The sequence below is a fragment of the Cimex lectularius genome, unplaced genomic scaffold, assembly GCF_000648675.2.
Source record: "Cimex lectularius strain Harlan isolate CLEC.00 unplaced genomic scaffold, Clec_2.1 scaffold161, whole genome shotgun sequence".
NCBI classification, from domain to species: Eukaryota; Metazoa; Arthropoda; class Insecta; order Hemiptera; family Cimicidae; genus Cimex; species Cimex lectularius.
In genome coordinates, this window is record NW_019392739.1 from 599,260 (window position 1) to 613,773 (window position 14,514).

General features: G+C 34.2%; 1 protein-coding gene across 1 annotated transcript in view; it reads left to right on the forward strand.

Moving 5' to 3' along the window:
- Positions 1 to 5,539, forward strand: part of LOC106672311 (toll-like receptor 6) — a 32,673-nt gene extending 27,134 nt beyond the window's left edge. The window contains exon 2 of the mRNA XM_014403637.2: positions 4,572 to 5,539. The gene's annotated coding sequence lies outside the window, so the exon portion shown is untranslated. The remainder of the gene's footprint in view (positions 1 to 4,571) is intronic.
- Positions 5,540 to 14,514: the final 8,975 nt, after the last annotated feature.

The following is a 14,514-nucleotide window of genomic DNA, read 5'->3' on the forward strand; positions in this document are numbered from 1 at the left end:
CGAAAAAAGATGGATCGCCCCCTAACGGCCTGCTTCATTCTTTAAGTCATTTTTGCTTTAATTGCGCACTCGGAGAGCTTAGGGAGAGAGCATTAATTATTTTGTAATTGAATACTTCACCGTGTTTTTCCTTCACCGCCTCTCCCTATATTTAGTTTTGTAAGAAAAGACCGAAGATGATTTTTTTCTTAATTTGAAACCACTCACACGCTTCGCGAAATTATTTTCGATGATGAAAAATTATTCAATCGTGATTTGAAGAACCATTTAGGTACAATATAAATTTAACGAACGCGTCAGATTCTCTAGGATTTATATGAAACAAACAAAATGTCCATGTAAGTTGATGGATCCTCGTCGCTTCCGTAATTTATCTTTTATCTTATCTTCATGACATTTATCATCGGACTTCTCCCAAGTATAGTTGTTTTCATGTTAAAACTGGAGGTACTGTATTCACTTATTTCTTTTATACAAAGAAACTCCCATTATAAATATTAACCCAATATACTACACGATTTTCTGAAAGCTTTTTAATATGATTTTCGAAGTGAGAGTTTTCCACTTTCGATTCCTGTTTTTTTTCTCTCTCCAGAAATTTGAAAACATTCATGCTCCATTTAAGGATTACGTCACACTCCAAATTGTGGGAAAGTTGTTCTCTTTGAAACCTGCGCCGCCCGTTGTTTTAAAAGCATCAACTCTTCCACTCGGTTGAAAATGTTTCTTAAACTATTTTTACATTATTTGTTGTTGTTGTTGTTGTTAAGGATTATCGTTTTAGATTAATGCACCTTGGTAATTGAAGAATATTTCTCCGTTTTCATTGGATGTTTGTTGTGACGATTATCTTTTTCACGTTTATCTAAAGTTTTACAAATATTTATTTTTTAATTAATGTAGTTTACTTTCGAATTATCTTTAGTAAAGAGGTTATTGCGATGGTGAAAACACTGAATAAAAAATAATTAAAGAGTGTGTTGTAATTGCAAAGGAATGGAGAGTGTTGGTTTCTAAGGGCTATCATGTGTTTTCTCTCTATTCCGATAATCACTGATTTAAGATAAATCCTTCAAAGGATTTGTTTCACTCTTAACATTTAAAAGCCCGTCCTCACAGAAACCTTTTAAACAGTTCGATTTTAAATAAAATGGCTATTAGAAAGGACTGGCTAGGAAATAAAATAAATTAACCCCCGTGGGGCTGTTTTCTGGAAAGAGGGTTTCGATAACTCACCTGAAGAAACGGCCCGGATCTTGTAAATTCGCGTACCCCCGAACTACCCGAGGGGTTAACCGGACCAATTATACAGGATATTAATCTATAAGAGTGGTCGGGGGAAGTTATTTCATGGGATCCGGCCATATTACCCTCCATGTCCCGCTTCATAAATTCCGCTTCCCCTTCGTTTTCAATTTTGATTACATAAGGACCTAAACAGGTTAGTGGTAAACTTTACCTATTAGACAGTTTATATCGGGCTTAAGTAAAGCCGGGTCCTTCCCATCGCCGATTCCGACATAAATGCGTTATTGCAAATGAACCTCGTTACTTACCTGGCTGTTTCCCTTCATAATGGACATTTAATGATAATGAGTGAATAAACTATTTCACATCAAGTGTAAATCAAGCTTGATCTATGTTCAATATTTTTGGAGTTAGCCAGGTACGGGTATGAAAATTTGTCATTTCCTAACATTTCAGGGTTTGTCAGTTTGTATAATTGTTTGCAAATATGTAGTAAATATGCACGTAGGTTTGATATTGTAGTCAATAAATCCGTTGAAAGTATTGAAATTGGATCGCTCCACGTGGTTTCGTTTGAACGCTAATCGGCGTTTCCTGTTTAATGATTGCCCCTGCATTCTGTTCGTCCGCCGAAGCTGGATCCCTGTAATAATTACTCGCCCCAGGGCCTGGAAAAAATCGTTACATGAGATATTCGAAAGTCGCATGAGCTGAGATTAAACAGTATTACGCTTTCATTCAGATTTTTTCCTCTTTGTAATGGATCGTCCCGAGTTAAATCGGTGGTTAACCGGTTAATTACTCATCCGTTGATGCTATTCCGGGCAAATTCCGTAGGGAATCGGGAGCGTGAAATTAAACTTGGCGCTCGATTACGGACGTCGAATATAGAACGTTATTGATGACAAATCCGGATTGTTATTCCTTTTGTTCTCCGTTCGGTGTAACGAAGTAGGGAGTTTTTAATCGATGAGCCCGACTATTACAAACAGTCCCGGACGAGATCAAAAGGTGGCCGGCCGGTTTTTGGTCCTAGTCCTAATTGGTCACACGGATGGTAAGGAATCAATAAATAACGGAATGTAATGCAATAAAAGTGGTTCGACGGAGGGAGTAGAGAATGTAAGGCGAAAGAGGCGATTTCTCAAGGTTTGGAAGCTAAGTCTGTGCTATTAGTAACTGTGTAGGGCCTTAGGGCTTAGCGCCAGATTCCCTCTGTCTTCCTCCACGGTAACGCAATAAAACTCGGGCCCACCACTACACATTATTCCTCGACGGAGCCTCCGGCCATTTGCCCAACGAATTGATGGTAAAGGGATCCCACCACGCCCATGCTCTCCTACATAAATTATATATATTTCGCTCTCATAAATAATATATTAATAAATATCCTGTGCGACCGCACCGCCGTCGTACCGGCTGTCTAGTTGATGGAACCCTTGAAAGGGAAAGAGAGTACTTTCAGGTTAAATTATATTTCCTACTCCACACTCGCTTCTGCTCTTGTAAATTAAACTTGCCCTCCACATTTACTCTTAATTTAATAACCGGCCTTTTAATTAACGTCCTTTCTTGGATTTATTAAAATTCCTGCAGCCACCCGAACGCAATTTCAAGAAAATTGTTGTGATCTGGAAGTTTCAATCATGAGAGGTGTAAAGAAACCATGACTATTCGTTTAGCATTCTGTGCACTTTTTTTAATCATCAGCCCTCTAAATGTAAATAATAAAACCTTATAATATAAAAAAATGCCAAAAAGACTTATTGTGGGATTTCTTCTTTGAGTATGCTGGGTGATGAACCTGTTGCTTGGTTGTTTCATCATCGGCTTGGTTACAAATACACAATGCGACAATATTTATATTATTATTTTCACATTATTGGCTTCTTTTTGTAAAACTTGTTATAGAACACAAACAAGACTATACGTTAGAGTTAATATATTATGCAGTTACTCTTATTAAAACTTGAACAGAATAGGAATAAAATGTGGTTATTTATTCAAACAATCAATAAAATCCCATTAGGACTGTGAAAAATGGAAAACAATAAAAAATTGAGAATACTATCAGATGTACCATTTTAACCCAATAGGATGTAGCCAATGTAGTAATGAATCTTTATTACGAAATGTGTGGTGATTAGTGACCGTTAGTCGATGATTATTCGGAAATCGTGAGATGCGGTCTGGTGTGATGTAGGTTTCAGAAAAACATTTTCTTTATCGTGCCAACGTTTCGATCTTTATTGAGATCATCTTCAGTGCCTGGGATTTACAAACATTGTTTACATTTAACAAATACATGCAGGATGTGGAGAAAAGTGAATTTATACAATACAAAAATTATTTTTCATATTCAATCCAAGAATTTATTTATTTAGATTTATTACGACCTCTACTTTCTACTACTCTTTGCATTACTCTGTTAGATGCAATTTGAAAATCCATTAACTTTTCTAGTATTCTCTATCCGATCCAATTTATAGCTTCTTTTCTCTTCTTCCAGTACTCCCTCCTTCTTATTTCGTCTCGTATTACCGTCGCTAACCTGCTGTCGTGCTTCCTGTTTAATATAATTATATATTTATGTCTGTGAAAGCGTTAAAATGATCGTTAAATACGTTGATAAATTATTATTATCAACACCGCCTTGAAGTTATATGATTTGGGATATGTAAGTTTTTCAAAAATGAATTTATAAATAAAATTAAGTACAAAACGGTTATGGTTTCATAGTTAACTACTTTGGATTAATCGATAAATTTATGTAGTACGATACCTGTACTTTGTTGTTTTAATACTTGAATATGAAAGATAATCGAGTATTCTTGAGTAGTATCAACTTGATAATCTAACTATTCTTGATATTCCCATGTCTGCATACTTTAAACCTAAATTTAGATCTTTTAGTTGAAACGTGTTCATAAAGTAATTGTTGTAAGTGCAACGTTCATTTTAACATTTGCCACGGTTAAACAAATGCGAACGGAGGCATAAAATTATGTTGACACCGGGCGAATGAAGGCGCGCAGCCGGCAGTCGAACAATTTCCAGGCGACATCTGACCCTGGCAAGCCGTAGCAGGAAATTAAGCCTGAACCCTTCTCGTCGTGTTCCCTGTCGTTTGTCCTTTCCACCTCCTAGTGTTAATCGTATTGTAAATAATGCCAGGAGTTGAAGTAAAACCACAAAAATGGGGAGGCTTTGACAAAATATCTTATCACTCGCGTTACAATTTTATTATACTTGTTACAGTAAATGCTGATTATATTAAACAAATCTGTTTTGAAGTTATTAACGTGTCTTTTGTTTGATTTCAGGTGTGCTGTGAACTGAACTTCAGTACTGTTCGTGCTTGGCATTTGTGATTATTTAGCCTGTGTAAGTTTCCGCTTCTAAATAGTGATATGTTAACGAATTAGACGACTGTAAATAATCTATTTGTCTAGAAGGTAAAAGCCTTGTTATGAGATGAAAAATATAATATTTAAGAAAAAGGAAGGATTCAAGAAAATGATAAACTAAAGATTACCAGTGATTTTTTGTGTGTATATATGTAATTTTTTTGTTATTAATTTATTATTTATAATTTCCCTTGGACTGTGTATATTGTCATCTTAATATATTTTTGTCAAATGTACAACCTAAAGTTTCTCGATATGTATAATATTTCTTTTTTACACTTTTTACCGCTACTATGTACTTTTTATTTTATTCATGTAAGCTTTCATAAGACTGATAAACCTACCTTTTGGTACTCGCCTCTCAACCTTCCACATGTCGTTTTATTATTGTTTATTAATTTTAATATCTAATTGCAAAATTTTGTAGACTCGTCTAGTTGTTAAAAATAGTCGACAGACCTAAGTTTTTGGGTGGTCGTCTTTCAAAACCCTTCCGCAAGTCGTTTTTTATTTTTATTACTTTTTAATAATTTTTAATGTGATTACAAAATTTGGTAGACTTATCTAGCTGTAAAGAAAGGCAGTCATCTCTGGGGCCGTTTTCGACCGGCCGTTGAATTGTTCCTATAGTTTGCCTACTCCCAAATATATTTTTCACTTTTTCACTCAATTTGCGCTTTCGTCTATTTCGCAGTGTTATTAACGACTATTGTACAATAGAATACAAACCAATCAGAAAAAAATATTAAACCGTGTGGAACATGGCCACAATTGGTTATAATCGAATTATAATATATTTTGAGGTAGGTTACTATGAGGAAGGAGATGTTTAAATGTTTAGGTTGTACACTAGTCTCATTGTATAGAAACAAATTGTAAAGTATTGTATAACAAAAAAAAAGTGAAATTGATTATTATTCTCTCTGTTAAAATTTGGAAATTGTCGTTCTTTATTAATTAACATATTAATAAAAATTAAAAAGACTGAATGGAGTTTTCTTGTGAAAGAATAATAATATTATTAATAATAAATAATAAATAAAAGATTTCCAGAAAGAGGGTCTTAGTACTTTAAACTATATGAATAACGAAATGCGCTGTGCTCAATTCAAAATTATATTATTTTTGCTTCCCTTCCTATGATACTTTGAAAAAAAAATATATATAGAAATTATCAATTAAAAAATAAATCTTTTTTAATTGGTGCTCTTTGTCGAAAAGATAGAAAAGTGCAGTTATATGTATTATATTGGCAAATTTGATTTGTTGTTGTAAATTTATATTTATTATAATAAATTGTCGATTTATGTAAATAAATTATTTCCAATTGTACATAATATGTTATAATTTAAACGAAAAAAATTGATGAACAAATGATAAAAGAGCATGCAAACTCGAAATAAAATATTTTCTATTGAATTGAACTAATTTTGTTATGATTTTTCCTGCCTTTCTCTTATTTTTAGCTTTTGTGGGGAAAAAATAATTTGGGGCTCGGCAACATTTGGCCCTTGCAGCTCGCTCCATACAAAGAAGATTACTTAGAAAAATAGAACGATTCATAATTATTCTGAAATACTCATAACTGATAACTTGTAAAGTTCAATTAATCAGAAGAATTATATCTTTTCCAAATTAATTTAGCCGTAACAATTGAAAAAAAAAAAAGATTTTATCCATGTAAAATAGAAATGTTCTAGTAAATAAAGAAATTAAAGTGAAGTCCTCCGAACCTGACAACCGCGATCCGGTGCTCTGACGCTAAAAATGTAATTAAAAACATGATTAAAAAGAAATGGAATCGTTGGTGCGAGGGGTCGGTAGAGAAGCTGTAGCGTATCGAGACCTCGGTCGATAGGTTGCCCTCGGAGGACCTAAATCAAATAAGAAGGATCATATTCACCCGACTAAGAATAAACCAAGTTGACGTACGGACCCTTATGAGCCAAAGCCCCCGTTTTGTCCGGCTTGCAGAGGTTGCTCGATATGAACTGAAGTGTGCCATTTTTTTGGCTTTATATAGATTGCGAGTCGAAATACCACTTGATATGAGAATTGTCCTTGGCCATGTTTTCAATTATTGGAGGAAACAGGGCTATCAACATAATAAATTTTTTTTATGTAAAGAGTCTCATGAAATTGAATGTATTTATTAGCATGATTCTATTGTGAGCGAAGCGGTCTATTGAGTAGTCATCAACCCTAGTAGTTATGTAATTTTTGCTGTTTGCTTATAAGTTGATACATAAGTACTCATAAAGTATTCATTGAAATAGGTTTACTGTTTACATGTTTATAAATATTTATAGATCCATTAGAGTTCGTGGTCCGATTAAAGAATTCACTTTTTTCAATTAATTATTCTTTATGTAAGTATTGGTTGAGATAAAAAAGTCAATGTCAGGAGCGGGATTCGAACTCACGACCTTCGGCTAGATACACCGCTGCTCTACAACTTGAGCTATCGTGACTTCGATCCACTAACTTCCCACCTCAACCCACCTTTCGAATTTTTCCTCTTTTGTGCATTTGTCGCCGAGAATCAAATAGATTACACGACATTTGACAAATGGCAAAAAGGAGGGAAAATTCGAAAGGTGGGGATCGAAATCACGATAGCTCAAGTGATGGAGCAGCGGCGTATCTAGCCGAAGGTCGTGGGTTCGAATCCCGCTCGTAACACTGACTTTTTTATCTCAACCAATACATTACATAAAGATTATTTAATTGAAAAATATTTATAGATATAAAGTAAATTTAATTCCTGTCAAACAAAATGGCTTAACGTTCAACTATCCGTTGGGATGAGTAGCGAGCATTTCGGTGTTTTATTTTGTATTGTATTGATTGATATCTTGTTTTGTGTACATTGGGAGTGATTTGATTTATTAGAGTGAATGTATAGTGTGAACGAGATGATGTTTGATATTGAGTACTCGTAGGTAAATAAGAAAGATTATATTTAATAATAAGTGAGAGTGGACTATAAAAATTATACGATGGGGGGCTAGTTAAAATGACCTAGTTATCCACAGCCCCTGGAGCCGACGAAGGGACGGGTTAGACTTAGGTCACACCCTGGAATAACAAAATCCGAAGTAGGTTTGTACAGCTATTTGTGCTATAATGAAATTACTCTTAACATTTTTACAAATTAAATTTCATCACTGTTTCCAAATGTATGTGTATTTACCAAAAGGATTGATCAATTGTTAAAAAATTTGACATTTCCGATTGAATTGTATATTAAATAATCGAATAAAATCTATTCTGCTTGTTTTATCAAAAAGCTTGTTGCACACCTTATCAGAACGGCATTCCGGACTGTTGTGAACGGAATAAATCAAGCCGGACAAGGCAAGATAAAAAAGGCGAACCATAAGCGAAGTGTCAAGGCCCATTCTAAGATGCAACATGATCCTCGTATGACGACGACATACGAGAGCTTAGTAACAATTCTGACATTTGAAAAACTCGCCCTGTATCATTTTTCCCTATAGTATTTTTCATGTCAAGACGCATATATTTATTTTGGCCGTCTTTGTTTGAAATTTATTTCGCGAAAAATCTTTTTGAAGGCAATATATTTTTGTAATCTGATTAAAATTCTAATGCAATCTAGGATTTTAACAGCTCATTTTCACATTACATGGCTGTTTTAACTATTAAACTTTTTGTTCGTAAATTTATTAACCTATTATCATTTAAAAGGGGACTGTAGGAAAATGTTAATTTGTATTTTAATGTCCCATAAACGTCACATATGATAAATATTTCAGTAAAATTGAAAAGTCAATTCACTTAAAAAAAACGTATCTGGAATATAATTGAAAATACTCTCCCATGCGAAAAAATCATACATCATGATTAATCTACATGCAATGTGTATATAAGGATTTTGGCAGATTTTAACGTAATCAGAATTTATTGGGTTTAAAAAACGGGGAATATGAAAATTGTTGCGCCCACAACAATTACAAAATTCAAAGGGTTACTTTAAAAGCGGCTAGAGCAATTATATCAATTTTACTTCCTCAGAATGCCAAATTATACAAAATTAAAAAAAAATTTTTCGGATTTTCGAAAAAGCCGGAGGATATTAGATTCAACCATACTGAACATAAGGTAAATTATTAATTCCTAAGGGGAAATTTTTTTGGATGGAATATATATAATTTAATTATGAGCTAATTAGAAGATTTTTATTTGGATTAAATTTGGCTAGCTATAAAAGGCTAGTTATTTTGTAAATGAAATCTTTATTATATAATGGAAGAAAATGAGTGTTTTGTTATTATTTTTTAATACGCTCACAAACAAAAAATTAATTAAAAACCGGACACTTTTTTATTTGTTTATTTTCCGTAATAACTACGTATAAAGATGAACAGTTGACTTAAAAGGTAAACACAACAATAATAACGAGTGTGAGTGGGACTTGTAAATACAGTTTGAACGTATTTATTAGTGTGAAAGACAGGAGGCCGCAAGATCACGATAATCTTCCGACCTCCAATTTAGTTGTCGTATAGGTTAGTAAATTAGTATGAATGTGAATTATGAAAATGTGTAAATATTATATCTATTTATTTTAATTTATCACGTGTGGGAGGGAAACAACAAACAAGATAACGAATCCCCTTTTAGGTGAATCGGAAGGCAACTGTTGTTTAGTTGAGGCATAAGAAGACTCAGAAAAGAATATACACATAAGATAGATAAGAAGAAAATGCGAGAAGGTTTATATGTGAGGAGCCGGCGATGACCAAGGTAGTTAGCCGGGGGGGGGGAAGGGGGAAAAAAAATAACTTGTTGTTTACCATTATTTCACCCTCTTTACATTAAAAGTTAAGAAAATAAGTTCAATTTCATCCCTTCCAGACCCAACATGTAGGTTGAGTTGTGTTTTTACTTGGTTTTCTTTTATGAAGCAATAAATTTGAGTAAAATAATTATTTTTCTTAATAGCATGGTTCTAAGTCGAGATCACGCCCGGGCTGTTGCTTTGGCCTTAGTTGGACACATAGCACATAGCCTGGGTATGCCGCGTTCTCCAAGATAGCGTTAGCGGTTTAGGGACACCGGAAGTCTCGATCGAAGAAAAGGTTGTGATCGACAGCGAAATAACGGCTACAGACGATCGTTTTGTTGCTCTTTCCGCACTACGGAACCGACATTAACGGCTTCCTTGATCGGTAGTCAACTCAAATGGTCCGTAATGTAAGGGTGAGCTCTGAAACAGAGATCAGAAGGATTCTCTAGTCTGTAAAAGTGCGGTTCTCTTTACTTAAGATGCAGCGAGTAGAAAGGCGACTATTCGCAAATCAGCATCTCGTTTGGACACTTGAATAATAGGGGTTTGTTAACTTCTTAGATGACTGCTGGTTTGGTTTGTGGCTATCATAATACCGTGCGTGGATAAAGCCAGGAACACACTTACCCGATGCTATCCGACGCCTTGCCACGTTTTGGTGGGGTGTGCACATCTATCCGACGCAAGCACACGTCGCGTACAGTCCACAGCGTTTATCACAATAATAACTATCACAATCGCAACGCATCTTTTGTCCTTAATGCACTATATTGTAATAAATTGTTAGTTAAATTTTATGAGCACAACCATCTAATAAATTGTTTGTTAAACTTAATTGTTTTAAATAAAGTTACTCCTAACCATCATAATTAAACGCTGTTTATAAAAACTTATGCATTTTTTGTCTCGTTTAATTTGGTTTACCTTAAAATAACATGTAATTAATATGACGACAAAATTACATGTACTTAGTTTGAAATAAACTAAAAAAAATATGAGTGTCCTGTTCTGATGCTACCCGACATTACAAAATGGTGTAATTTTACGAGCAAAACTATGAAATAAATTGTTAATTAAATTTTATGAGCAAAACCGTGTAATAAATTGTTCCAATTTTAGTATATTACGCCAATATATTGTTAGTTAAATTCATTATATCAAAAAATCGTATTCCGGTGTTTTGATTAATTTTCTACCAAACCATTAAAATTAATTTTTTAAATAAAAACTAATTAATTTTTAATCACAGTTAATTTGGTTTATATTAAAATAGGTATGTTGTAATTAATATAACGACAATAATGCATGTAGTTTGAATAAAAATATGAGTGTCCGGTTCTTTTGTTTTCGACTGTACTCGATGCGCCCGACGAAAATCTGGACACTGGGGATCGCAGAGCGTCGGGTAGATGTGCACGGGGGTAATGTAACCTTATGGAAAATCGGAGTTTGAATTTGCGTCGGGTAGCATCGGGTAGCGTCGCATGGCGTAGCATCGGATAAGTGTGTTTCTGGCTTAAGACGGGGAGAACATTTTGCTTCACGCGCCAAGCTTGATTCACGGCCTTTTTAGACATCCAGTTATACTATGGGGTCGAATCGACATCCATGCCCTTACCGAATTGATTATGATACAGAGTGAATCTTTCACTGTACAAACATACATAGAGGAAGTTCTTCCCATTCGCTCCATTTTTTGGGGACAACTTAGTGTAATGCTTGATAATGCTCGACCGCATTTTGCTCGAGTTATCACCGATTAATTGGACGATGATAGACCACAATTGGCCAGCACGTTTTTTGAGAACCTATAGAATACTTATGGGACATGGTGATGAGACGGGTTAGACATTTGCTGCCTCCAACAAGCGTAGAACAGCTTTAAATGGCTTTTGTGATAAAATAGGATTCTGTTTCACAAGACGAAGCCCGGTCGCTTATTTATTTGATGCCTAGGAGACTAGTCCTCCGCGAGACCAGAGGATGTAATACGCGTCATTAAGAGCAAAACGAGATAATAAATGGTTAGTTAAATTTTGATATTATATATATATATACACATATATATATATAATGATAATCAAAATACGATTGTTTTGGTAATAAAAGTTATAGCTTTATACTGAAAGGAAATATAAAAATTATAGTAAGTATATGCGTCTAAAAATAACTAAATTTATTATGATATTTGGTTTGTAATTTCCTCCCAACTTTTATTACCCGTTCATTTTTGTAAGCAAATGATACAAAACGTTTGGTGGTATTTCGAATTTATTTTTGAAAATAATTCCTCATTGTGGCAATTGTTTATTTCTTTTCTGTTATACAAGTTGTTACGATATGAAATAATATGGTGTTTTTTTGCAATTATGAATAAGGTCGCACCGAGGTGACGAGCAAACACAGCATATCCTAAGTTTAGAAAATGAATACAAGGAGAAGACCTTATACCTCCTTAGAGTAAAATATTGAATTTCATGAGGCCTCTTGAATATTTTAAGTCCAAAACACCCGAGCTCTGATCCAGGCTTTGTTTCCTGGGATCCATGCCAAGGACATTTTCCTAAATCATCATGATGTGAATCCTACAAGTGAGACAGTTAAGTCATCCTTGTGGTTGAGTCGTGTGGAAATTTGTTATTCCGAAAATAATTTCTAGCTTATAAATAAAAAAGACCCTCCATGAAAGATAAACTTGTTTGAACTATTTCCGGTTGTTGTACCAAACAATTTTTCACACATGAGATGCCAGCCGTTAAAAAACCCGACGAACAATCCCATCTTGGACAATTCTTGTCAACAAAACTGACGTCAAAAGCTAAGACAGTTCAATAGAATTTTTTTCTTGAGAGGTTACAACAGACATTATAATCACGTGTTATGTATTGTGTAAATACAGCTACAATTTTACTTTGAAGGTGATTTGATATTTGAATGTAAATAAATGTAATTAGCCTTGAGATATCCTGTTGATGTTTACTGGGTGATTAACCTATAATTTGATCCTTAGCGATCATCTTAGTCTGCCTATCCTCGCTCAGTTGGTCGGTCAGTCGCACTTCAGCATTGCGCCACTTTCAGTGACTAGTCAAGCTAATAATCGGGGCGAGGCAATACGAAAAATACGTCAGTCCTATTTCTTACTAATATAACACTAGGCTAGCCCAGCGTATGTCAGATGTCCTAACTAAAAAATAAAAGACGCTGAAGATGAGGAAATGCCGAAACGCTTCTGACCGAGGATAGGCGGACCAATATGTAAGAATCCAAATCATGTAATACATATATGTTTTATTTATTCTATTGCTTTACAAATTTCTAAATATCTCAATAATGCACATTTCATAAACTCAATCTTAATTTTAAATAAATAAAAGTAAATTAACACCAGTGCTGACGAGCAACCTCGTAGTTGGATTATAGATAATTATGGAAATTAGTTAAGGTACACTGAACTGCTCACGCACGCGACAGTGTCCGTTGACGTCTTTTAGACTGTTAATTGTTTTATTCTTCGTTCTCAGCTGATAGAAGATCAATACATCATAAATATAAAAAAAAACTTTTGATCATATTTTCATTGGTTACACTTCTATCTATCTATATATTATACTTGTTTTCCAGGTTAAACTTTCTATTTTAATTGGCTTTTATCAAATGGGGGGCAGGCATTCCTAGAAAGATTTGTGATACGAATTATAAATATCTTGCAGATCTTGCTAACTTTTTTAAATTTGTAGGAAGTTCCTAGACAGTTTCCATCCAACAAGGTATTCAATTATTATTAGTATTATTTATTCAATGTCCTTTCGGTTTCTAGTTTTCCCATACTAAGGATGACTCAACTATTTCTGGATCTTCCAGTACTTAAGATCGTTGAAATTCCTCATTAAACATATTTTCTTGTTTCATGTTCGTTCAATTTTATTTTTGTGTTATCTATCCTTTTCCTTTCCATCATGTTTGTCATTGTCAGAAAATGATTCGTTAACAAAACATACAATCAAACTATATTTTTTATAACTGTTTCAGAATTTACTTTAACAGTCATTTCATTTCAATTTACTCAATTAGAAAGTTACAAATTAATAATATTTTAACCGTATTAAAAGAAATGGCACTTTTTTAGAAGGATTTCAGCATGAATAACTTTGTAATGTTTATCACTGAATTTTCAATACCCAATACCAATTTTTTTTCTCTTCAAAATTGAATATCAAAGATGAAAAAATGCACGTGGGAAAATTACTTCATGCCTAATGAATCTTTTAATAAGCATGTAGTGATGTGAATGGCAGCCGTTGATAGAAGATGGCCGCAGGATTGTTCAGCAGTGTGGGAAATGCTTTAAATTCCATCTCTTAACATTTTACTTTAAAAACTCAAATATGCTGTCTGGAGTCGTGTTATATACAATATTTTTTTGCAATTTTTGCAGGAGTCACAGCTTGTCCGTTTGTTGGTTTGAGTACGACCAATGCCCAAAAGTCTCTGGTTAACAATGAAAGTACTCGTACACAAATGACCATCGGATCAGAAACATGTGATTTATTATAACGAGCACACTCGACGAGAAATATCATTGAAATCAATCAAGCTCTCGGCTTGTGCAGGTCACAGTTGCGGCTATGCTCACTCAGAATTTCGCAACGCCTTGCGTCGATTTTCTTCGATCGAAGATCGTAGTTGGCTGTTCTATAAAATAAGTTCCACGGCCTTGAAGCTCACGAACTTCAAACCTATCAAGAAAACCCTCATTTATATGCTCCCCGTGTACTTTTTGTATTATATGTATTAACGTTGCACATTCGACTAATGAATTTATCACATGATAAATAGATCTAATAGTTATGACATGTTACTTTTAATTAGGTTAGCTTAACTTTAAGGGTGCCCCCTCTTAGAATGAAATACTTATTGCACTTCGGACCTCGGTGGCTGACCAGGGTGACCGAATCGTTTTGTCACGCTAGAGGTTCTGGGTTCAAATCCTGGCACAGCCCATGAAATTCTAATTGGTAATAATGTGCACAAATGTTGTAAAGT